General features: G+C 49.8%; 1 protein-coding gene across 1 annotated transcript in view; it reads left to right on the forward strand.

Annotated features, from left to right (window-relative positions):
* MAD1L1 (mitotic arrest deficient 1 like 1) overlaps positions 1-14,823 on the forward strand; it is a 219,740-nt gene that overhangs the window by 116,438 nt on the left and 88,479 nt on the right. The gene's annotated exons all lie outside the window — the stretch shown is intronic.

Here is a 14,823-nt window from a genome sequence, read left to right on the forward strand (position 1 = left end):
AGCTAGGTGTCAGCTCCAGGCCGTCACCACGCAGGAGACCGTGGGGATGAGATGAGCAGAGCACCGTTTTATGTGTTTATGCTGTGTCCCTGTGGATGGTGAGAGGGCGGGAGTCAGACACTTCTCAAAGTCAGGGCCGCACTGTCTCCGTGGCTGACTGGAAGTTTCTCTATTAGGGCTACGTCTTACACTGCATAATTGAATGCATTATGCATGGTGATGTCTTTGCATAAGCAATTTTGTAAATAGAATGCACAAAGTAGGGACCAAACTTTCTAAGCAAAGGCTGTCTCCCCAGAAGCCTGTGCTCCTCAGTGAAAGTGGCTCAGCGTCAGAGGGGAGCTGGGGCGGCGCTGTCCTCTGGCTCTTCCCTCCGCGTCTGGGGGAGACATCGGGGAGGGGCCCAGGCGCAGTGAGGACTGGATTGCTGGAGGGACGGGGTGCCATTGGGGCGGGTGCTTCAGGCGCAGTGCCCAGGGGCCTTGGGTTTGAGGTGTCCAGTGTGTGTGCGCTCCTCAGCAGTGCAGACCCCGTTTCCTGGAGCACCGGCCTCTGCTGGTGGGGGCGGCGGCAGGTGTGCGGGGAGCACAGGCGCCACCGCGCTTCTCCTTCAGCCCCGTCCCCTCCGTGGGCCACCTGGGGGTAGGTGGCATCTTTGTGACCTGGAAGCCACTGTTCTTGGCAGAGTTCTCCCTTCCTCAGGCAGAGAGGGCTGAGTGACCTGTCACTGAATTAGACGCCTTCAAGCCGGTCCCCATCTGCTGTCGCTCACATAGATCGAATGTCACTCATGAGCCAGGAGCTGTGCTGCACCAGTTCAGCTATAGGACCGAGCTGCTTAGGTTGCACCTAGCACAGTGCCCGGGACCCAGGCGGTGCTGGTTGCCAATGAGCGATTTGAAGAGCAGCCGAGGCTTCTGTGTCCGGGAAGATGGGGGAGACGGAGTTCCCCTCTTCCTCTTGCTGAGGACAACTAGACCCTGACGGTACATGTGAAACAAACACAAGGCTCAGAGGGTGGAGGCTGGAGGCTGGGGACCTGGGAACCCAAGGAGCAGCACGGGGTGAGTTTCCCCTCTTGCTCCAGACCCGAGCTGAAGGAGTCAGCAGCCCAGCCATGCCAGAGTGCAGACAGAAGACCGACAGCTGTGCTGGCCAGACAGCACTCAGGACAGTGGCTGGGCTACAGACCCGAAGTAAGATGGGGAGCCGAGGGGGAGTGGGTGACCTTGGGGAGAGCAGCAGACACAGCTACACGGGAGGAAAATGCGGGAGCCTCTAGGACCTGTGGGTCCCACAAGCCTCTAGGACCTGTGGGCGGCCATGTCCACGTCCCCGCTTAGCCCTCTACCTGTGATCGTGCTGCTGAGGTTTCGTGTTTCTTCTTGGGTCAGTTTGGGTAGTAGGTGTCTTCCTAGGAATTGGTTCATTTCCCTTGTTATTTAATGTTAGCATGCGAGTGTTGACAGTCTTCCTTTGCAGTCCTTTTATTTCAGTAATTGGTGATGCCGTCTCTTTATTCCCAACTTTGTGAATCTGAAACTTCTGTTTTTTGAGGGGTCAGTCTTGCTAACAGTTTATCAATTTTATTGATCTTTTTGAAGAACCAACTTTTGGCTCAGCTGATTTTCTCTATGGTTTCTCCACTCTGTAGAATTTATTTGAGCTCTAGTCTTTATCACTTCCCTCCTGCTTGCTTTGGGCCAGCTGATACTTGAGACAGATGCAGAAGCAACACAGTGATCTTTTTAGTATTGGTGCTGGGACACGGACGTCAGGGGACCGTGAGCCTTGGTCAGAACCCCACTCTGTACAAAGATTGACTCAAAGCGAATCATGCACCTCAACGTAGACCGTAAGAGTATAAAACAGCCTGGCTGGCGTGGTTCAGCGGTGGAGCATCGACCTGGGATCCAGGAGATCGAGGTTCAGTTCCTGGTCAGTGCACAAGCCCGGGTTGTGGGCTCGATCCCCAGTTGGGGGTGTGCGGGAGGCAGCCGATCAATGACTCTCTCATCACTGATGTTTCTCTCTCTCTCTCTCTCCCTTCCTCTCTCTGAAATCGATAAAGATATATTTAAAAAAAAAAAGATTTAAAAAAAATGTTTATAAAAAAGAGTATAAAACAGTTTCAAAACAAGAGAAAATCTTCAGGATCTGCACAAACAGTCCCTAGACATGTCACCAAAGTGTGGTCTATGAGAGGAAAGCTTGATAAATGGGCTTTATAAAACTGAAAGCCTTTGCTCTGTGAAAGATCCTGGTAAGAGATGAACAGACACAGTACAGACCGAGGGGGAGATTTGCAAACCACTTACTGACAGGACTCCTCTAGAATACACGGAGGACTCTCCACAACTCAGTCGTAAAAGAATCTCATTAGAAAACGGACGAAGCTGCGTCCGAGGAGCGCGAAGATGGGGATGAGCTTGTGGGTGCCGTGTCGTCAGCCAGTAGGGGTGCATGAGCCCCCGCGGGGCATCCCCACACCTCTCAGGGACTGGCGATAGCACCCGGCGCTGCTGAGGACCCAGGAGGCGGGTCCTCACCCGTCGCTGGTGGGAGTGTCAGGTGTCCAGCATGTGGAGAATCATTTGACAGTTTGTTAAACACTAAACTGCAGTGACCGTGTGACCCAGCAGTTGTGCCCTGGGCGCTCATCCTAGAGAAGTAAAACTATGCCCCCACACAGATCTGTACGAGGCGGCTCTAGCAGTTCTCTGTTGCCGCGGCCCAGACAGAATCGTGTACTCCGGCATGGACGTTAAACACGCCGTGCAGCCACTGGCTGGGATGGGTTGGACCGAGCTGGCCGTGTCCCCTCTCCCACGCTGCACCTGGGCGTGTCCGCCCTCAGAGTGCTGGCACCGGGCATTGGCTCACCTACAGGATTTCCATCCCCTCCGGAGCCCAGAGCCCTGGGCAGCAGCCGCAGGGTTGGAAGTGAGTCAGGACGGCCCCTTTCCTCTCTGGGCTTCAGGATTGGTGTCGCAGAGTGGAGGCGGCAGGGCTGTGTCCTGACCCCCTAAGTGGAGGCGGGTGGGTTGTGCCCTGACCCTCTAAGTGCCCAGAGGCTCTTTTTTCCCCTCGATTATAATACTGCGTTGTGGAGGGTTTGGGGACTGCTGAAAAGCATAAAGAGGACATTGAAAAAGACTCATCCCTTCACCCAGAGAGAGCACTAAAATCTCGTTTGTATGTTTTCTTCATTTCTGCCTCCTTCCCTCCTTTCCCTGCTCACCCATCACCCACCCACCGACCCATCAGTCCATCCACCCACCCACCCACCTACCTATCCACCCACCCATGCAGTCATTCATTTATGCATTTAGTAGTTACTGGCCGATACCCTGATGTGCCAGGTGCTGTGAGGTCAGCCATGATCTCATAGCTGTTTCATGTTTCATGTGTTAGGAGGACAGCCATGAACAGGACAGATGAGACCTGGTTGTATCCTGTGTTTGTCGCTTAACATTTTACTATGACAACTGCCTGTGTCGTTAAACAGTGTTTGGAAATAAACCCTCAGTGCTGTGTGACGTCCTTGTGTGTAGATGCACCAAAACCAAGCTCTTCTCTTTGTTGGAAATTTAGATCGTTTCTAATTCTTCATTATTTTTGCTCATGTGACCAGCACCTTACATGGCTCTGTGGCCACGTCTCTATTCATGTCTTAGGCTGCACACCTGGGCCTGAAATTCCTGGTTAAAGGGTGGGAACACTTTGTGGATGTCCTCCCGCAGACGTGGGGCATCCCTTCAGGCCACTCGCACTGAGTGTCAGCTTTTTATTTCCGCCACTTTGGGTGAGAGATGGATCTTGCCGAGTTCCCCCGTGTTTACTACCAGTGACACTTTGTGTTGATGGCTTGCTCTGCCCAGCTTCCTGAGAGGGTGCAAGTGATCCTCCTGCTGACTTGTGAACGGTTTTGCGGGCTGGTGGCCTGTGCTTTCCCTAGTCTGTCTTTTCCTTTCGGTTTTTAACAGTGTTTTGGGACACGCGGAGGCGTTTGATGTCACCAGCGGCAGGTCTTTCCCTGCACGACTGCCCCACTGCCTTCGTGCTTGGAGCCTTTCCTGGTCTGAGACCACTGCACCTGTGTTTTCCTTAGTTCTGGTGGAGCAGGTGGGCCGTTTCATCAGAATCCCACTGGTCTTTGTGCACCAGTGGTTCGGGGGTTGTCCCGTGCCCAGTGTGGCTGGCACAGAGGAGTCTCAGAGAGCCATCGCCTCCCAGTGCTGCTGTCCTGCGTGCAGCCCTCCCATTCCTGTGCGCTCCTCTGACAGCGGCTGTGCTGACCCGAGCCTTCCAGCAGCCTCCTCGTGGTGGCGCTGGGCCGTCCCGCCCCCCACGGGATGGAGTGCTGACTAGGGGACGTGAGTGTGGAGGCCGGGCCCTCAGTCGGTTCTGCTGGAGGCGGATGAGGAAGACACTCAGGTGTGCCTTATAGTCAGGCGGCAGCACCCTTGGCACTGGGTGCCTGCGGCTCTCACCACCCCCGCCACCTATTCTGAGTGGTAGCGGAGGCCAGTAATTGACAGGCTCCAGGGGGGAGTCCATTACTTCAGCAGTTGGAGGGCTGCAGGCAGCAGGGGCTCAGCTACAGTCCCCATAGCCTGGGGGCTGGGAAGGGCCTGGAGCAGCCAGGGCACAGGAGTGGCCTCAGGGCCTTATTGGAGGTCAGTGCACTAGAGCTGTTGCACAGTGCTGGGTGCCATGTGGTACGAGGCAGGGACCCTGCTAGAGAAGCTGTCTTTCTGTGCCCTGTGGGACCCGAGGGTCCTGCCCTGCAGGAACTGGCCTTGCAGTTGTGGGGGCAGAGAATCATGAGCAAATGCAAAGTTGTGATAATGACCAGAGAGGGGAGCGGGGTGTGTTGGGACACCCCTAGAGCTGGCCTTGTTCTGGGCTTCCACTCAGAAGGCCCCCACCCTTGGGCACCCCCCAGCAGGTCCCCACCCTGGGACACTCCCCCCCTCGGATACCTCTCCAGCAGGCCCTGCCCTGAAATATACCAACTGGACTCCTGTGCGCACTGCGGCTTGGGAACGGGATCCTTGAGGCAGCCATAGTTAGTTGGAGATGGGAGGTTAAGTTGCAATAAGCAGGTGTTTGGTTTGTTTTAATAAGTGGGAGGACACTCCAAGAAGGTGGGACCAAGTAATAGCCAGCAGTGGCTGAATGTAAAGTAGACTAATGGCCGTGCAGTGTTCTGCGTAAATGGCCTTATTCTGTCCGGAAATAGCCTGTGGTGTGAGCTGTGTTCTCGTTTATGGCTGAGAGAGGGCTAGTCACTGACAGTTGGCCCTCGAGTGACAGTTTGAACTACACGGGCCCACTTACACGTGATTTTTTCAGTAAATACACCGGAAAGAATTTGGAGATCTCCTTCCTACCGAGAGGCAGTCCCATCGGTGACCCAGCTGCTGCTTCGTCATCAGTGCAAGAGTTGTCCCTGTGAGAAACAGGAATTCCCTCTTCACACCCGCTTTTCATTCTGCTGTCTAGTGTCTCGTGCCACATAAGACAGTGTTGATGTGGGGACTGGCGGACGGTCCGCTCTGTGAGCAGGTGACGTAATCTTGCCTGTTGGTGAACGTGCACAGCACCCCAGATGCTCCTCTCCCTGTGAATTCCCCACTGGCGCCCCTTTCCTCTGGCTTACTCTGTTGTAAGAGTACAGTGCTGATGCTCACAACAGAAGCATGTCCCCCCGCCTGTGTTCTCTGGAAGGCTCCCAGTCAGCAGTGGCTACACGTGGAGTTTCGGCCACACGGGAGCCGGCCTGGGGTCTGGGTGGGCTGGGTGGCGTGCGTGCAGAGCCGGCATTGTGTCCTGTCCGCTGTCTCTCCCCTGGGCCTGTTCTGGGCCTGGCACCGGATAGTAGTGAGGCCGTTTGTTGAATCGGTGAGTGACATGGGAGAGCTGGTGTGAGCTGTTTGGTGTCCTGGGTTCTGCGTTGGCATCAGCGAGGGGTACCGAGCCCCTGGAGAGCACTGGTTGTGGACGTCAGACACTGGTCTTGCCCTTGGGAGCCGGGGGTGGGGTGGGACCTGTGGGCCCACATGCATGTCAGTGATGTCACAAGGTAGAAGGCGGGGCCCTGGAGGTCCTCTGAGCTGCCGCCCGTTCCACATGCCCCCTGAGAGGTCTGCACTGGCCCCTGTGACGGCCCCGACTCCCCCTCACTCTGTCTCCCTGACTTCATGTTCACATCTGCCTCCTCCAGGCTGAGCTCTTGGAGAGCAGGGACGTGTCTCCCCTGACAGCGCAGACCCAGCCTGGCCCTGGAGGGTGCCCATGAACCCTGGGCATGAGCTGCAGGGGACACACTGGACTTTCTCTGGGATATGCCTCGCACGAGGCTTTTCTCGGCCTCCTTGCTGGAGGTGCTTCCCAGTGGGTTGTTGTGATGCTTGGGGAGGGACCTTTAAATCAGGGAGAGCGCTTTGGGTCCTGTCACGCGTCCCTGGAGACGCGGAGTTTGGGTGCACTGGTGAGTGGCGCCCCATGATCTCTTGGCTGTCTGTGTTTAGTCGGTTCTCAAGCTGAGAGCTGCGCTGGGCTTTGATTTATGACCCGTGTTTTCATCTGAGTGTCCACCCCACTGTTCCGTGTCATGACAAAGGGCCTAGGCTCTGGCTCCCTGCAGACCAGGGTTCAGACCAAAGCTCTGCCACCAGTACTGTGGCTTCCGGCCAGTGGCTGAACTCAGTACGCCCGTTTCCTCACCTGAAAGGGGAGAGCGCAGCACCTGGCTCGCGGGTTGTTCTGGAGGCTGATTGAATGCTTCAGTCATTCATCTTCAGTGGAGCTGATATCTGAGCGCCCGGCAGGCTCCGGGCACTGCGGTGAGGCTGGGCGGCCGTAGTGGAGGGAGCACCAGGTGAGGCGTGTGGAGATCACCAGGTCAGGAGCCCCACCTGGGTGAGGACATCGGTATCTGCCGGGTCACTGCCAATGAAGGCAGCCCCTGAGACTCTGCAGTGTCACAGTGTTTGAACTGCAGCCCACACTTCCATCTGCCCGCGCCCTGTTTGCAGGTAAGGAAACAGGCTGGAGAGGGAGAGGGGCCCTTCTGACCGGGAAAGCTGGCTTGTCCCTGCATTTCTCCCCCTTCTTCCTCACTGTGTCCCGTGCTTGACACAGAGCCACGCCACACTAGCGGTTACTCTTGGCCTGTGGCCCCCACCTTCGTGTGGTATAGACACATGATGTGTGGGCCTCGGGGTGGGGGGTGCCAGCTGCCCTGCCCCATCCTTGCTTGAGAATCAGGCCGGAACGTCAGCTCTGTAGTGGCACCCACGCTGTCGGCGGGAGGGCGGGGACCTGTGGTGGGGAGCCTGATGCTGGGGAATGCATTACACAACCGCCATAAATGAAATGGAATCTGTAACAGAGCAGCGTGAAAGCAAAGGAAAATTGCTTCAGGAAATCGCGATTGATTCCCACTCCTCCACAGTAGGTGCTGTCGAGCTTTTTATCAGGAGGTGGAAATTGTAAGAACATGGATTACCGGTGAGAAGTAGGAGCTCATCCCCACCCCTCTAGCTATGCGTAGGTGGGAGGGGGCGACGGGGAGATGACACGCAAAGTCAGGCAGCCCTGGGCCTCCAGTGATGCACAGCTGTGCCTGGCAGAGCCACAGGGACAAGCCTGTTCTTTGCACCTGCTGCCCCATGTGGGTGGGTGCAGGGCAGGTGACTGGGCCTTCTCTGTGCGGGCCGCCTGCGCCTGCAGGGAGGACGCACTGCCAGTCCTAGACAAGATGCCTTTCAGGTCAGGCGGCCCTGTCCCCATACAGGGCTGCTCCGAACCTGGGAGCCCAGCAGAAATGAGCTCAGCGAACAGTAGACTTGCTGGATCCATCTTAAGGTTACATGTAAGGAGACTGATGGAAATGCAGGGAGTGAAAAGTACAGGAAAGCCGGGAAGGTGGTCTTGGGGGACAGGGCCGGGGTCCGTCTGGAGGACCAGGCACAGCGTGGTGGTCATGGATGGCAGAGGGAGGCCCCAGAGGCAGTGCTGGGAGCAGTCCTTGGGCTGTGGGCGTTGCGGGGCCGGGGTCTTCCTCCTCACTCCCCTGTGGGGATAGCCATGTTCAAAACACCGTATTGGCCCTGGCCGGGTGGCTCGGTTGCTTGGAGAGTCGTCCGGCACACCAGAAGGTTGCAGGTTCCGTTCCCGGTCAGGGCACATACCCAGGTTGCGGGTTTGATCCCTGGTCGGAGTGCGTACAGGAGGCAACGGTTGATGTTTCTCTCTCTCCCTCCCCCCTTCTCTCCCTCTCCTCTCACTCTAAAAAGATCAGTGAAAACATATCCTGGGGTGAGGATTGAGAACAAACGAGACCCCACTGTAATTGGTGCTTATCGCCGTGAGCAGCTCGGAGGGAAAGCTTAGCAATGCGTCCGTGTCCTCAGAGTGCTCCGGGAGGCCAGGCCTTGGGGTGCTTTCGCCCAGCACGGTCCTGGCACTTTGAGAGGGGATGTGCCTGTGGCCGGCGCCCTGGCCCCTCTGACGGTGCTGGGCAGGCGTGCTGGCGGGACCCGCCGGCGCAGCAGGTGGTGGTGCGCTCTGAACCAGCCTCATCTCCGCGGAGGAGGCGGGCGGGGAATGCGCTTGGCAACGCTGTGTTCAGGTGCCCGTGCGCACGTCCGCAGAACCACATTCTGTTCAAAGTACGCCGATTCACTCGTCAGTGGAACTGGCCTTTTTAACAATTAACTGGAGTTAATGAGTTTTGACTACACTGAAACCTGTCATGAGAGCCCTTTCCCCCCAGCCTGGCTTTGAAATGCACCATCAGGGCCTTTCCTGCACCTCTGGCTGTGGAGGGTGGGGTGGCCCTGTCACCCTGCCTGCTTTCTTTCTTCTGCCTTTTTCTTTGATTTCTGAGAATTCTTTATATATTCCGGATGCTTGCCTTTTGCTAGGTGTTTGTATTGAAAATATCTTCTCAGTCTCTACCTGTTTTTCACGCTAATTTTTATTTATTATTATTATTTTTAAAAATATATTGATTTGAGAGAGAGGAAAGGAGAGGGAGAGAGTGACAGACAGAAACAAATGATAAGAGAGTCACTGGGAGTCAAGCCCGAAGCCCGGGCAGGTGCCCTGACCGGGAATTGAACTTCGATCTCCTGGATCCTAGGTTGATGCTCAACCACTGAGCCACGCCCAGCCCAGCTTCACGCTAATTTTTAATGGAAGTTCCTGATTTTAATGAACTCTACCGTATCCATTTAAAAAGTGCTTTCTGGTGGCTGTTCTTCATGTCCTGTTTAAGAAACCTTCATCTACCCAAGGTCACGGGTGTGTGTTTCAAAGTCGTCTTCCCTGTTGCTTTCTCGCACTTGCCGTGGCAGTGTGACACTCTGCTCTCCTGTGGCAGGCTCTGTTTTCCATGCAAGTGTCCACACCCTTTATTGAAAAGATTGTCCTCTCCCACTGCCCCTCCGTGCTGCTCACATCATAAACCAGTTGTCCTTGCAGGGATTGGTCTGTTTCTCTTCTGCCAAAACCCAGAGATGCTATAAGTCCTGTTGTCTGGCAGAGGAGCCCACCCCCCTCGTCGGCTTCCGGTCACCTTGGCTGTTAAGGACCCTGCGTTTTCACACCAGGCTTAGAGCTCGGCCTGTCCTTGCCCTCCATGCCCCCCAGGAGACCTGGTGAGCTTTCCGTTGGCACTGCACTGGTTAGATAACATCTTCACGACGTCCAGTCTTCTCATCCGTGAACATGCCACACTCTTAGGCCATCTTGATCTTCTCTCCGTGGTGTTTCATAAAGTTTTCTAGGGAGAAAACTACCTGTCTTGTAGGGGTTTTTGTTGTGGTTGTTGATGGTATTATAAATAGCATCTTTTCCAAAGTTTCTCTTTCTAACTTTCTTTTTTAGTTAGGAAAAGAAATTGTGCTGGTGTGTAAAAACACAGCTGGACTTTGGTGAGTGGCTTCGATCCAGCAACATCACTGGCCTTCCTTGTTTTAATGATTTATGTGTAAATTCGATTGGGCTTTCTGTGTTCAGTTTTAATTTCATCTTGATCTTTATTCCTTTACGTCTTTCCTGGCCTTGTTCTACTGCTCAGGGTCTCTAGCCCTGTCGCGAGCACCTGCTGAGAGCTGGCAGTGTTTCTGTCTCAGTCTCGGAGGGAAGGCTCTCGACACATCCCCGATCGGATCCTGTGGTCTGGACTGGGAACCTTTGTCAGATTGAAGAAGTTCCCTCTGTTCTGTTTTTGCTAGGAGGTTTTTTTGTTGTTTTTATTGTTTAAATCATGAATAGATGTTGAACTTTAACCAAATGTTTTTCTTCATATATTGAGGTGATCATGATTTTTCTTTATTCTGTTATGCAGAGAATTGAATTAATTTCTAATGTTAGACCAGGCTAACATTTCCAGTGTTAGACCATTTTTCGTAAGCGTGCTTTACAGGGTTTGCTAATAAGTAGTTGAGGGATTTTACATCTGTGTCTATGACAGATTCTGACAGTTAATTTTCATTTCTTACACTGTCCTTATCAGAAAAACCAATGGTGTCACGGTTTTTCTGGCTTTATAAAGTGGGTTAGAGGATTCTCTTTTCTGTGTAGCAGTGTATTCAATTGGTGGTATTTATTCCTTAGAGGTCGGCAGAATTCACCAATGAAGCCATCTGGGCTTGGGGTTGTCATATTGGGAGATTTTAAATTGGGGCTTTGACCTCTTTTTTAATAGCCTTGAAACTATTTAGATTTTCTTTTCTTTTTGATTCAGCTATGGTAAGCTTTGTTCTGTAAAGATTGTCCATTTTATCTAAACTCTTAAATTTGTGTAAAGTTGTTCAGTAGATCCTGTTGTGTTTTTAAATATTTTATGGTCTATAGTTATGTCTTCCTTCTTTTGTGTGTGTGTGTGTTTTAATTTATCTTTATTGTTGAAAATATTACAAATGTCCCTTTTCCCCCGTTGATCCCCTCCACCCCACACCTCCCCTCCAGGCCTTCCCCACCCTATGTCTGTGTCCATGGGTTATGCACATGTACATGTAAGTTCTTAGGCTAATCTCTCCCCACCCACCCACCCCTGCTTCCCTCTGAGATCCCTCAGTCTGTTCCATGCTTCTATGTCTCTGGATCTATTTTGTTCATTAGATTCCACATATGAATGAGATAATGTGGTACTTGTCTTTCTCTGACAGGCTTATTTTACTCAGCATAATACACTCCAGGCCCCACCAAGCTATCTCAGAGGGTAAGGGATCTTTCTTTTTTATAGCTGCATAGTATTCCATGGTGTGAATGTCCGAGAAGATGCTTGATATGATTTCAATCTTCTTGACCTTGTAAAGACCTGTTTTATGTCCTAACATGTGATCTGTCTTTGAGAATGTCCCATGTGCACCTGAGGAGAATGCATATTCTGCAGCTTTGGGGTGAAATGTTCTGTAAATGTCAATTAAATCCACCCGATCTAGTGTGTCATTTAGGGTCACTGTTTTCTTGTTGACTTTTTGTCTGGAAGATCTATCCAGTGAAGTCAGTGGGGTGTTAAATTCCCCTAGTATGACTGTATTGCTGTCGATCTCTCCTTTAAAGTCCTCCAGAAGTTTTTTATTTTTTCCAGCCTGAGTCTCTTGTTCTGAGGTAGACAGCATATATTTGGGTCATGTTTTCTTATCCATTTAACTTCCCTATGTTTTGATTGGAGCATTTAATCCATTTATATTTAAGGTTAATATTGATAGTTACTTATCTATTGCCATTTTATTTCTTTATGCGTATGTTTCTCTCTCCCTCTATTTCTGCTTCTAATTACAGCAGTCCCTTTAACATTTCCTGCAATGCTGGCTTGGTGGTGATAAACTCCTTTAGCCTTTTTTTTTTTTGTCTGGGAAGCTCTTTATTTCATCACCTATGTTGAATGATAGCCCTGCTGGATAGAGTAGTCTTGGTTTCAGATCCTTGCTTTGCATTACCTTGAATACTTTACACCATCCCCTCTGGCCTGTAGAGTTTCTGATGAGAAGTCAGCTGACAGCCTTATGGGAGCTCCTTTGTTGGTAACAGATTGCTTTTCTCTTGCTGCCTTTAAGATGCTCTCTGTCTAGCCCGGCCGGGCGTCGTCCTGCAGTTGAGCGTCGACCTAGGATCCAGGCAGTCGGGGTTTGATTCCCAGTCTGGGCACATGCCTGGGTTGTGGGCTCGATCAATGACTCTCTCATCATTAATGTTTCTATCCCTCTCTCTCCCTTTCCTTTCCTCTCTCTAAAATCCATAAAGATATATTTAAAAAAAAAAAAAAAAAAGATTCTCTCTGTCTTGACTTTTTGGCATTTTAATTATGATGTGTCCATGCATGGGCCTCTTTGGGTTCTTCTTGCTTGGGACTCTCTGTGCCTTCTGAACTTGGGTCACTTTTTCCTTGACCAGGTTGGGGAAGTTTTCTGCCATTACTTCTTCAAACAAGCTCTCTAACCCTTGCTTACTTTCTACATCTTCTGGCATTCCTGTGATGCGAATATTGTTACATTTTATGTTGTCGCACAGCTCCCTTAGACTGTCCTCCTGTGTTTTGTTTTTTCTTTTTGATCTCTGATTGATTTTTTCTACCCTTTCTTATTCTCTGATCCAGTCCTCTACTTCTCCTAATCTGCTGTTTATTCCTTCCAATGTATTTTTTATTTCTACTATGTCATTCTTAATTTTCTTCATAGTTTCTGTTTCTTTTCTCATGCTGTTGAGCATCCTTACAATCAGTATTCTGAACTCTGCATCTGATAGATTGCTTATCTCCATTTTATTTAGCTCTTTTTTTTGAGAATTCTCTTGTTCTTTTACTTGGGGCTGGGTTTTTTGTCTCCCCATTTTGGCTGCCTGTTTGGATTTGTTTCTATGTATTAGGTAGATCTGCAACAACTCCCAGTCTTCTGGATGGTCTCTGGTGCAGACCAATGTCAGACACTGTTTTTGACTGGCCTTGAGTACCCTGTTTGAAGCTTTCTCATGTCTTCTCTTTCAGTCTTTATATATTCTCTCCATTGATTTGTCTCATCAATAGTTTATCAATTTTATTCGTCATTTGAATGGACCAACTTTTGGTATTATTGATTCTGCACTGTGTGTATTCTGTTTCACTGATTACAGTGTTTATATTTATATTATCTTCTTTGACTTTAATTTGTTGCTCTTATTCTAACTTTCTGAGTCCTGTATGTGGGCCACTGTTTTTCTCTGCTCTTTGTAATGTATGCATTTGAGGTTGTAAATTTAGATGCATACTTTAGTGTTGACGTACTGTATTTTTCTTATCCTCCAGTTCAAAATATTTACCAGTTTCCATTGTGATTTTTTATTTTGACCAATGGATTATTCCCAAATAAATTTCTTAATTTTCAAGCTTTTTGTGATTTTCTATCAATTTTTTATTTCTGGCTTAATTTCATTATGTTCAAAGACCATTCTTTGAATGGTATCAGTTCTTTGAAATTTGCTGAGACTTGCTGCATTACCCACAGAAAGTCAGTGTTTGTAAATGGCCCATGCACACTTGAAACCGTGTGTGTTCCACAGGTGTCGGACGTGGTATTGTCAGAGCATCTGTGTGATTTGCTCACCACAGTGCTCACATTTCCTGTGTCCTTAGTGATGGTGATATCCTTTCCTCTCAGTTCCTGAGAGAGTTGTATTGAAATCCCCATTTTGGAGGTGGGTTTGTCTACTTCCCCTTTTAATTTCGTCAATTATTCAGTATATCTTTGGATGCTATTTTATTAGGCCCTTATACATTGAAAATTGCCCTCCTGGTCAGTTTGGCCATTTGTGATTATGCAGTATTCTTTACGTCTGTGAGCTCCTTTAATCTGTAAATCTCCTGTGTGATGTTAATATAGGTATAGATCTATATTTATGTAATATAGACCCACTTCCCTTTTTAACTTTTGTAGTTTTACTTTTTTATTTTATTTGAAAATGTCATTTTTTCCTCATAGATTTGTCTCATGTAGGTTGGCGGTAGATTTTGTATTTGTATTCAATCTGAAAATAATTTTTTTAGTTGAAATATGTAATTTAGTTGCATTTAATGAAATCAATGGCAGATTTGCGTGTAAATGAACCACCGTACTGTTTGCCTTCTACACGTGTCTTTTCCTTTCTTTTTATACCTAGTTATAGAGTTAGCCATTCCTCCCTCTTCTTCTCCTGTACTGTCATGTATGCCTTTGTGGAATTTTTTAGTAGCTATTTTTGTCATTATAACATGGACTCTTTGCCAAGATAATTAATGCTTCTCTTTCTTCTGGACAATTTAAGGGCCTTGAACACTTTGCATCAGTTTCCCTTTTGCTCTAGGTATAGACTGTTACTGTTACACATGTAAACATGCACACACACACAGAGTCACTCACACACACACACACAGTCACACACATACACTCACACACAGTCACAGTCACCCACATACACACACACACACACACACACACACACACACAAAGTCACAGTCACACGCACTCACACACACACTCACACACGCACTTAGAGATTTGAGAAGCCATTCGTTACTGTTGCTCTGGGTCTGTGGTTTCGTGACCATCATTAATTTTGAAGCTTTCAGCCACTGTTACTGCCCTGCTCTGTTCCCATGTTCCTCTCCTTTTGCTGTCCTTGTTACAAAGGCCTCATTCCTTCTGTGATTGTCCGACTGTTGTGAGATGTTTTGTTGTTTTCAGTTTGGGAAGCTTCTATTTACGTATCTTTAGGTTTTTATATTCTCTTTTATAGTCTTATGCTGTTGGCATGTGTAGTTTTATTTATTCTTCTAGAGTTGGTTCATTA

Source organism: Miniopterus natalensis, chromosome 4 (assembly GCF_054644295.1).
Source record: "Miniopterus natalensis isolate mMinNat1 chromosome 4, mMinNat1.hap1, whole genome shotgun sequence".
NCBI lineage: Eukaryota > Metazoa > Chordata > Mammalia > Chiroptera > Miniopteridae > Miniopterus > Miniopterus natalensis.